The following is an 8,723-nucleotide window of genomic DNA, read 5'->3' as shown; positions in this document are numbered from 1 at the left end:
TTTGTCACAACATCGGGTTTTGTGTCGTGTTCCCACATGTCGTGGTTTATTTTGGGATCATTTGTGCGAGTGATGACTTTGGCCGCTGACCAGTGAACCAGAATTGCACAAACTAGTATAAACATGTAGGAATTGTCTCTGTGTCACTGTGTGTATGTATGTGTTTTAGAAAGATGACATGGGGTTGGCGGCAGCCCTCCAGGCTTCTCTGGGAAAACACAAACTCTAAACAGTAGAATTCACTGGAGGGCAGACTGGTCGAGACCCGGAGCAGAACCCCTGCATTCCTCTGTTTCCCTGAGTTTTCAGCCCAGCTGCTTTGGCCGCTCACTGAGAGCCAGCGATGGAAAACTGGGAGAGAAGGTGAGGTGAAAGAGGCGGTGAGGATTTTCCTTGTGTGAGACGGAGAGACGTGGACGGGATGACTAAGAATGCGGGGGTCCCTCAGTGTGACATCCCCGCTCTTCTCAGGGTATTGTTTGAACATCTGCAGGATGTCCAGCAGTAGCAGCTTCCTGTTTCATGACTCATATCTCTGCATCTGTCAGACACCAGCTAAACCTGTCGTAAAAATATTCCTTTGATGTCTTTTCATGGGTTATAAATCTCTTGATTTGGTTTAGTTTTTTAATCCCTTGCCTCTGATTAAATAACTTGTTCGTCATTTCCTGTATAACTAGAAGAATTTGTATGTTCTGCAAAACCGCAGCGTGAACGCCGAACGCCAAAGGACTTGCTGAAGAAGCTGAAACTGAATTGTTAAAGTTAAAACAATCCGAACACCAAAACAAAAGCTAATTGCTAAAACCAGCTGAAAAGTATCTAAAACCTAAAACCTGTAGATCAGTAGCTGAAAGCTAAAATGAGCAAATCAGTAGATATAAGCTATAATTAGCAAAAAAAAAAGTCGCTATAAGGTAAACTAACAAAACGGTTGCTAAAAGCTAAAACTAACAGAGCAATAGCTAGAAGCTAAAATGATTATAGGAATAAACAACACAGTTAAAAACGTCAATATATATATATATATATATATATAAACATATAACATACAAACATCAGTTGAACGGCTGAAATAGCTCAAAGTATGCTGAAGTAGTTCCAAAAAACATGGAAGAAACTTTGAGTAAATAGGAAAACCAGAACAATAAAAACAGTAAATTATATATTTATACACAGCTACTTTTTTTTTTAATAGATGATAATTGAGTTTTAGCAGCCTCATTGCCTGAGGAGTTCAGCTGTTGCACATTCTGGTTGATCTCGATTCAACAAAACATCACTGTCTTTCAGATGGCAGGAGCTTGAACAGCTAATGGGAAGAGTGGGAGTGAATCTTTCACAATGCAGAGTTTTCTTCTTGTTAAAACAGACTCCAAGGAGGGGAGCGAGACTCTGGTGACTCTCTCAGACGTTCACCACATGTTGCAGAATCCTCCTGTCAGTCAGACTGCTGTTGCCTCACCAAGATGTGACGCAGCTCATCGGGAATGCTCTTAATAGCCACTAAGTAAAAAGTGATGAGGGTGGAGGGGTAATTCTTGCTTGTTTCAGCCTCCAGAGAAAGTGCTGAGACTTCTTGGTCAGTTGTGTGGTGTGTGGTACAATTTAATAGATTCCCATAAACTTAGTGTTGGTGACCACTGATGTGTAGAGTGGGATTTTTTTTTGTTCTCTAAAATCCACAGGTATTTAGTTTTGTTAACATTAAGAGACACATTTTTCCACCTTCATATCAGCTCACCAACTGTTCCACCTCTGCTATGTGAGATGAGCTCACCACTGTCTCATCATCAACAAACTTAATCTGCTGAATTTGACAGTACGGCCACGTGACTGCAGAGTAAAGAGCAAAGGGCCGAGTACACATCCCTGAGGACCTCCTGTATCCAGTTTGATGAAGGATGATGTCCGTCAGAGTGGAGAAAGGTTTACTACAAGCTGCGGTAGTATGATTGTGTTGAAGGCTGAGAAGAAGTCAATGGACAGGATCCTGGTGTTAGCTTTCTTGTCCTCCAGGTGGGATGACATGGAGTGATTCCATCATCTGTGGATCAGTAAGGGGGTTCAGAGAAAGTAGGAGATGTGTCCCACAACGAGTCGCTCAAAGCATTTCATCATGACAGAGATGCTGGTAGTCGTTTAGGCAGATCATGGCTGTTTTATTTGGCAAAGGGGTAATGATGGGAGTTTTAAACTGCAGTAGTAAATTTATTAGAGAGGGAGAGAGAGCGATGAATGAAACAAGCAGACGCATCTGCCAACTTCCCTTCTTTTATATATAAAATACACCTCCAGGTAGAAATAAAAAGCAATCTGATTGTTATTTTCTTCCTTTGTCATTTTGTTCATTCATAAAAAAGTGGGAAATAGAGCAAATGTTTCTAATTCGTCAGAGCCCACGGCAAATTCTCTCCTTTCCGTGCAAAACATCTGTTTAGCTCCACACAAATGATTACTGAACTGGGAAATCTTTCTCAAGCTTCTTTATAAGCGTGCTGGGTGTTTTGGAGGGTATTTTACTCGAATAAAACGCCCATCGGTACATGGGACCTCAGAACTTTTTCCTACAAGAATAGGAAGAATTTAAGAAAGCATATGCTCGTGTCAGATTTGTGTGTTTTGTCTTCAAAAATACAATTTTCTGAAGTATTCTTGAAACAATCTGTACCATTAGGAAAAAAGGGGTAGAATCTTCTTCCTGTGTATACTTTTCCCACTGAGAGGTCTTGAGAATAAGTGGTTATTCATCCTTTTCCTTCAGATACAAATGGCCTCACAGATATCGAGCTGGAGTCGTTAGCCTTTTTACGTGCATCCTCCTTTTGTGTTCTTCTCGCCACCGAAACGTCACCCCGCCGAAACACTGAAGAAACATGTCAGTGGGCTGATTTATTATGATTAATGCCGACGCACCATATAATCGCCACGGCGAAGCGATGTGAAGTTCTCTGTCTCCGTGCTTATCAAAGTGTGTCTTTGTCACAGCCCCTCTTGTTATGACGGAGTTTAGCAGAAATTCAGATTTCTCACCCACTCCTCTCCCAAGCTGCTTCGCCCGACCAGTGCCCGCTCAACGCCACCCCCTTTCCTCCTCACCCTCCCTCCCCTTCCCCGGATCCAACTGAAGCAGCAAACACAATGGCTGCCTCTCATCCCGAGAAGACCGGCTACCCCCAAAACAACTTGCTTCTGGGTCTGGCCTCAGTGGATTGGAAAGAATGACTTCTTTTCCTCCCTTTCCTTCCTTTAGATTTTCCTCAGCCCATGGGTACAGCACAGTGAGCTGCATTGAGATAAACAGAGGTCTAATCTTCAGGCGTACACACACACACACACACACACACACAGAGTCGAGTGTGGAGACAAGTGTCATCAGAGACGAGCCAGAAGCTTACAGATGTTAAATAACTTATATAATACACAATCCCATAGGTTCTGTTTATTTGAATGACTAAATAACACATACAGCTGAGGTCAGAAGTTTACATTCACCCTTCTTGGTGATCGAATGGCACAGCGATTCAGGTCTTTTTTTTTAAACTATTGTTCTTCTTCCAGGGTGGAATGGTCAAACAGCAAACAATGTCAGAGAGCTTTAAAAGAAAGAATGATTTCATTTAATCCACACAGGGTTCAAATTATTCACACAGGCTCAGATACATACATACACCCACGTCATTTGTTCTTTTTTTTGTATGAAGTGGTGCTGTTTCCTGTTTTGTGCTTCGAGCCGCATCTTTTTGTTTATTACCGTTTGAAAGTAAGCGAACTGCTCTTTTAAAGCATCTAAAGATTAAAGTTTGATGAACCAGTTGCTTTCAAGTGATCTCCGAACAGATATCTGCATCACGGATCGAGAAACACATTCATAAAACAAGTTTCAGGGCATCATCTCCAGTGTAAATTATTCATCGGCGTAAAAATAGATTTGATATTTGTTCCGGCTCAATTAAGATTGTCGAGAGCTGGGGTTTTTGCCCCTGTCAGTAGGTTGAAATGGAAATAGTTCACGGCTTTGCATTCCTTGAGAACTTTGTGGGGGGAGTGGATGATCCTTTTCCTGCTTCCCTCTGCCCTATTCCCAAACCCTGCGACCCCGGGATATTCCCAAACCTACTTCCCAGGATGTGTCCTATTAAAAAAGGTCGATGAGGGGACATTCCTGCAATTTATCATCAAGGAACTTCGAGAGACTTGTTGGCATAAAAGAATCCCACTTCTGCTTATTTATTCGCCGAACCATTTAACACCCCGCCCGAGCTGGCTGCTTTAAACCACTCGGCCATCATTCTCTGACCTGGAGCGGCCGAACACGGCAGCTGCCTGAACCAAAAAGAAGATCTTATCCTGAAGGAAACACACAATACAATACAATAATGTATGGTTTTTCTTTTTGATGCATAAAACCCAGAATGCATGGGTATTTTCTGCAGGTTGTAATTTAAAATGAAATTACGAGAGTAAAATAAAAACAATGTTTTTGTGACTCTGGTCAACATTTTTTTTTTGTTGGTGGAAAGGAGGTGCTGATCTTTTGTAGCGATACAGAGGTCCACAGAGGACACTGGCTTGAGTTTCCTACAACAAAAAATAAACAGAGCAGTTAACACACTGTTAGAGACAGATAAGAGAGACGTGGTCCGAAACAACTCACAGACATGTTCGGAGAGGAAGAAAAGGCAACTCTGCTGCGTTTATTTAAAAAAGAAACTTAATTATAGTCAGCATCGTACGTGTAATTGGATATTTGACCTTGTAATTCATGTTTGGTTAAAACCTTTCTACCTCATATTTACTGTGCCAGAGTTCATCTGAGAAATATGCCGACAAACTTCCCCCCAGAAGCTCTCTCACGGGCTCTTTATTTAGAGGGGCAACAAATCAAAACAAATTGGATAAACATACAAAAGCAGCCCAAAATGAAGCACAAGATGGCTGAGGAAACAGAAAAACAAATCCCAAATTTGAGATAAAACTCAAACAAATGTTGCTGAAACACAGAGTCTTTTGTCGTAATCTGAGAGGCTGACCTCGTCCTAAAAACAAACAAACTGAACACTGTTTTTAGCTCCTGACAAGGATCTTTTTGTGACCAAAGTCTTTTTTTTTTTAGAAAAGTAAAAGATAGTGAAAGGAAATGCTTTAGAATAAGCTTTTATTAACAGTCAGTCATAACCGAGGGACTAAGGCATGTCTTATGTCAGGATGTGGGGTTTTTGTGTTTCTGTTTGGGTTTATTGTTTATTTTATTTTGTTATTTAGTTATCTTTATGTTTAGTCTTGTCTTAGTTCAGCTCTTGCTCCTTGGGTTTTCATACTCCTGTCATCATTCACTTCTCCTCAGTTTATCGCTTGTTTTGCTGCCACGCCCATCTTCACCTGATCCAAGTTTGTAATCACTCACCTGCACCCACTTCCCCTAATTACCCTCTGTCTTTAAAACCCCGTCATCTCCTCCACTTACTCGCTGGTCCGTTGTCGCTTTCATGCTTTGTCTGGTTCCTCCCATGTCTTGCCTTGTCTTGTCATTTTTGTTACGCCTTGGATTTTTGCTGCCTCGTCAGCAAATTTGTTTTTGTTCTTTTATTTTTAAAGTAAATCATTTTATTTCCTGGATTAAGTCTATATAAGGACGAGTTTGCCGCTCTCTCCTACCAACCTGACAGTCTTACACAACTGTAGTTATGAGTTGTGCTTTTTGTTGAGGCAGAACTGCATTATGGGTCTATTTAGGAGTACAATCAGAGAGCCTTTCAAGCTGTGCAGATTGATCATGTTAAATCTAATCTGAAACATCTGAGTTTAGTTTTAATCAGAACTGCTCACAAATACTCCACAGCTCCTGCTGATTATAAACATCAGTGATGTACCTAAAACTAAAGCCAGGTTTATGTCTGATATTGAATGTGACAGCAGTAACCTTCATGAGCTCAGTGTGGTCTGGGAAGATTCAAGAAGATTAAACTATAAAATGTTTTAAACATGAACAATTAATTGATGGTCCAGCTGTTTATATTTGAATAATATCTAAAATGTCTGTGTAGATCATAGGATTTTAGATTGAATCTTACAGCAGCTGTGTTCATAAATAACCCTCCAGTGTTTCTGCTAATGTGATTTAATTAATAAAATAAAAACAGATTATAGTTTTTTTTTAGGGATCATTGGGATTGTCAACAGCTTTTTCTTTTTTTTTACGATAAAGCAGTCTTCTCACCATTTTAATGTCTGTATTGAATTACTGAAACACCTTTTACAGGCAGGCATTTTTAATTACATTTTATGTGCATTAGATGCAGTTCTGAGTCCGGTTACTAACCATAATACTGCATGTCCCCCTGGAACATGAGCACTTTTGTATCTACCGAGCTAATCTTCATCTTTGTCTGAAATCAGCAGGAGGATATGATATAAAACAAACAACAAGAAGAAGAAGATGTTAAGACAGCAACGTGTTACTGGCTAACTGTCCTCGTTTGATCTGCACCAGCTGTTCTTTTTATGTTTCTGATGTCAAAAATTATAAAAAAAAAATTAAATTGAGTGTTTTATTTTCAAAAACAGCTAATTAAACCCAACTAAGAAAGACATCTTGACTTTTTTTTTCCAAATGTATGAAAGAATTAGATGCAGAAAAGGCCCAAACTAAACTCCTCCATACTTGTGATAAATCTTTCACCTCCTGAGGACCGTCAGTATCCAGATAATTGTGCGGCGGCATCGTCTCCCAGCATCGTCACCTAAAGGCCTCGATAAGAGCTCTGACAGGCAGCTGGGAGCAGTCCACTTGGCAGGGCCCGCAGACATCAGACCCAGCACTGTTTCCAACACTGAAGGTCGCAGAGATCGCCGTTCCTGACTCGTCCCGCCGCTCTTTGATCCGTTTCCAGACTGACAGAGTTCACATGGGAGCGCAAAATACTGCGATTAGACGACTGCTCTGATAGTTCAGTGTTTCTGAGTCTGAAGGGAAAGGCTGAGCTGAAAAAGAGCTCCAGACAGTCAAAAAAACACTTAGGCTTTTTAGGCTTTTATAAAAGCAGGCAAATGTATGCGTCTGTAAGCAAAATATCTTAGGAACCAGAAGGATGGATTTTTATGAAACTCTCAGAAAGTCATCACTGAATGTTCATCTACAACTTATAAACATTCAGAGTCAACCAGATTCAAGATTTACATTATCAAACACAAACATGCCTGTAACTCAGTTGATTTTAAAGATATTGAGCTACAATTTTGTGGTCAGAGCTGGAACTGACCTCCAAAAGGTACTTGGAGCAGTCAAGTCAAGTCAAGTCAAATTTATTTATACAGCAATTTTTCAGCGACAAGGCGATTCAAAGTGCTTTACAACATGTGAACACAAAAACACAGAGTCATAAAACACACAACAATATCTAAAATATGAGCTAAGATAATTTAAATGAAATCATGAAACTAAACTAAAACACGAGACACTAAATAAGACACAAGAGGACAGAAAAGCTAAGATAAACAGAACTAAACTAAAGGTACCGGAAGGCTAACTAAGACTTAAATACATTAAATTAAAAAAAGGCCAACTAAAAGTGTCAGCAGGACCAGATTTTTTCTTAAACTTTAGCATAAGCTGTTGGAGTCAACCCAGTCTGTCTGTTAGCAAAGTTTCTCATGAACCACCAGATACAGATACTGAGCTAAAATGAGGTGCAATAGTAACTGAGGGTCATCCCCAACGCATACTCTGAGCACTGACAGATCATACTTTGGCAGCGGGCCATAGGCAATCCTTTCAGAAACGCTGATGAGTTTTGTTTTAATAGTTTTGAAGAGAGTTGAGTGTGGAGACAAGTGTCAATAAGCTGTCATCAGAGACGAGCCAGAAGCTTACAGATGTTAAATAACTTATATAATACACAATTCCATAGGTTCTGTTTATTTGAATGACTAAATAACACATCACCCATCTTGGTGATGGAATGGCACAGCGATTCAGGTCTTTTTTTTTAACTATTGTTCTTCTTCCAGGGTGGAATGGTCATAGAACAAACAACGTCAGTGAGTTTTAAAAGCAAGAATGATTTCATCTAATCCACACAGGGTCCAAATTATTCACACAGGCTCTGATACATACATACATACATACACCCACCTCATTTGTTCTTTTTTTGCATGAAGTGATGCTGTTTCCTGTTTTGTGCTTCAAGCTTCATCTTAGTTTTCCTGTGCCTTCTGATTTTAACCCAACACCAGAGCTGCAGATGAGCCGTTTGCATTAGCTAATATTTCTGATAAATAAAAGGTTGGTTTGTGTTATGATTTTAGATTAGAAGACAAAGTTTCAGATATTATTTGCAAAGCTCAAAGCTGGTCCACTTAAAATGATTTACAACCTAATTTGCTCAAAGATCAGAGTCTCTGGGCTCATTTCCTGTATTTTCTCCTGTTTCTGTCAAGCCAAACAGGCTTAATAGTTTAATCGTTTTCACTGCTGTTAATACACTCAGCCTAGTATTTATTTGAGAAGGTCAGCTACAACCTGTGTCTTTTTCCAGCTGTCCTCTGGTACTGTACGTTTATAGCAACATCTCACTAATACAGGTGCTGGTCATAAAATTAGAATATCATGAAAAAGTAGATTGATTTCAGTAATTCCATTTAAAAAGTGAAACTTGTATATTATATTCATACATTACATACAAACTCATATATTTCAAATGTTTATTTTGTTTAATTTTGAT

This window comes from Kryptolebias marmoratus, linkage group LG2, assembly GCF_001649575.2.
Source record: "Kryptolebias marmoratus isolate JLee-2015 linkage group LG2, ASM164957v2, whole genome shotgun sequence".
NCBI lineage: Eukaryota > Metazoa > Chordata > Actinopteri > Cyprinodontiformes > Rivulidae > Kryptolebias > Kryptolebias marmoratus.
Note: the sequence above shows the minus strand (reverse complement) of the source record.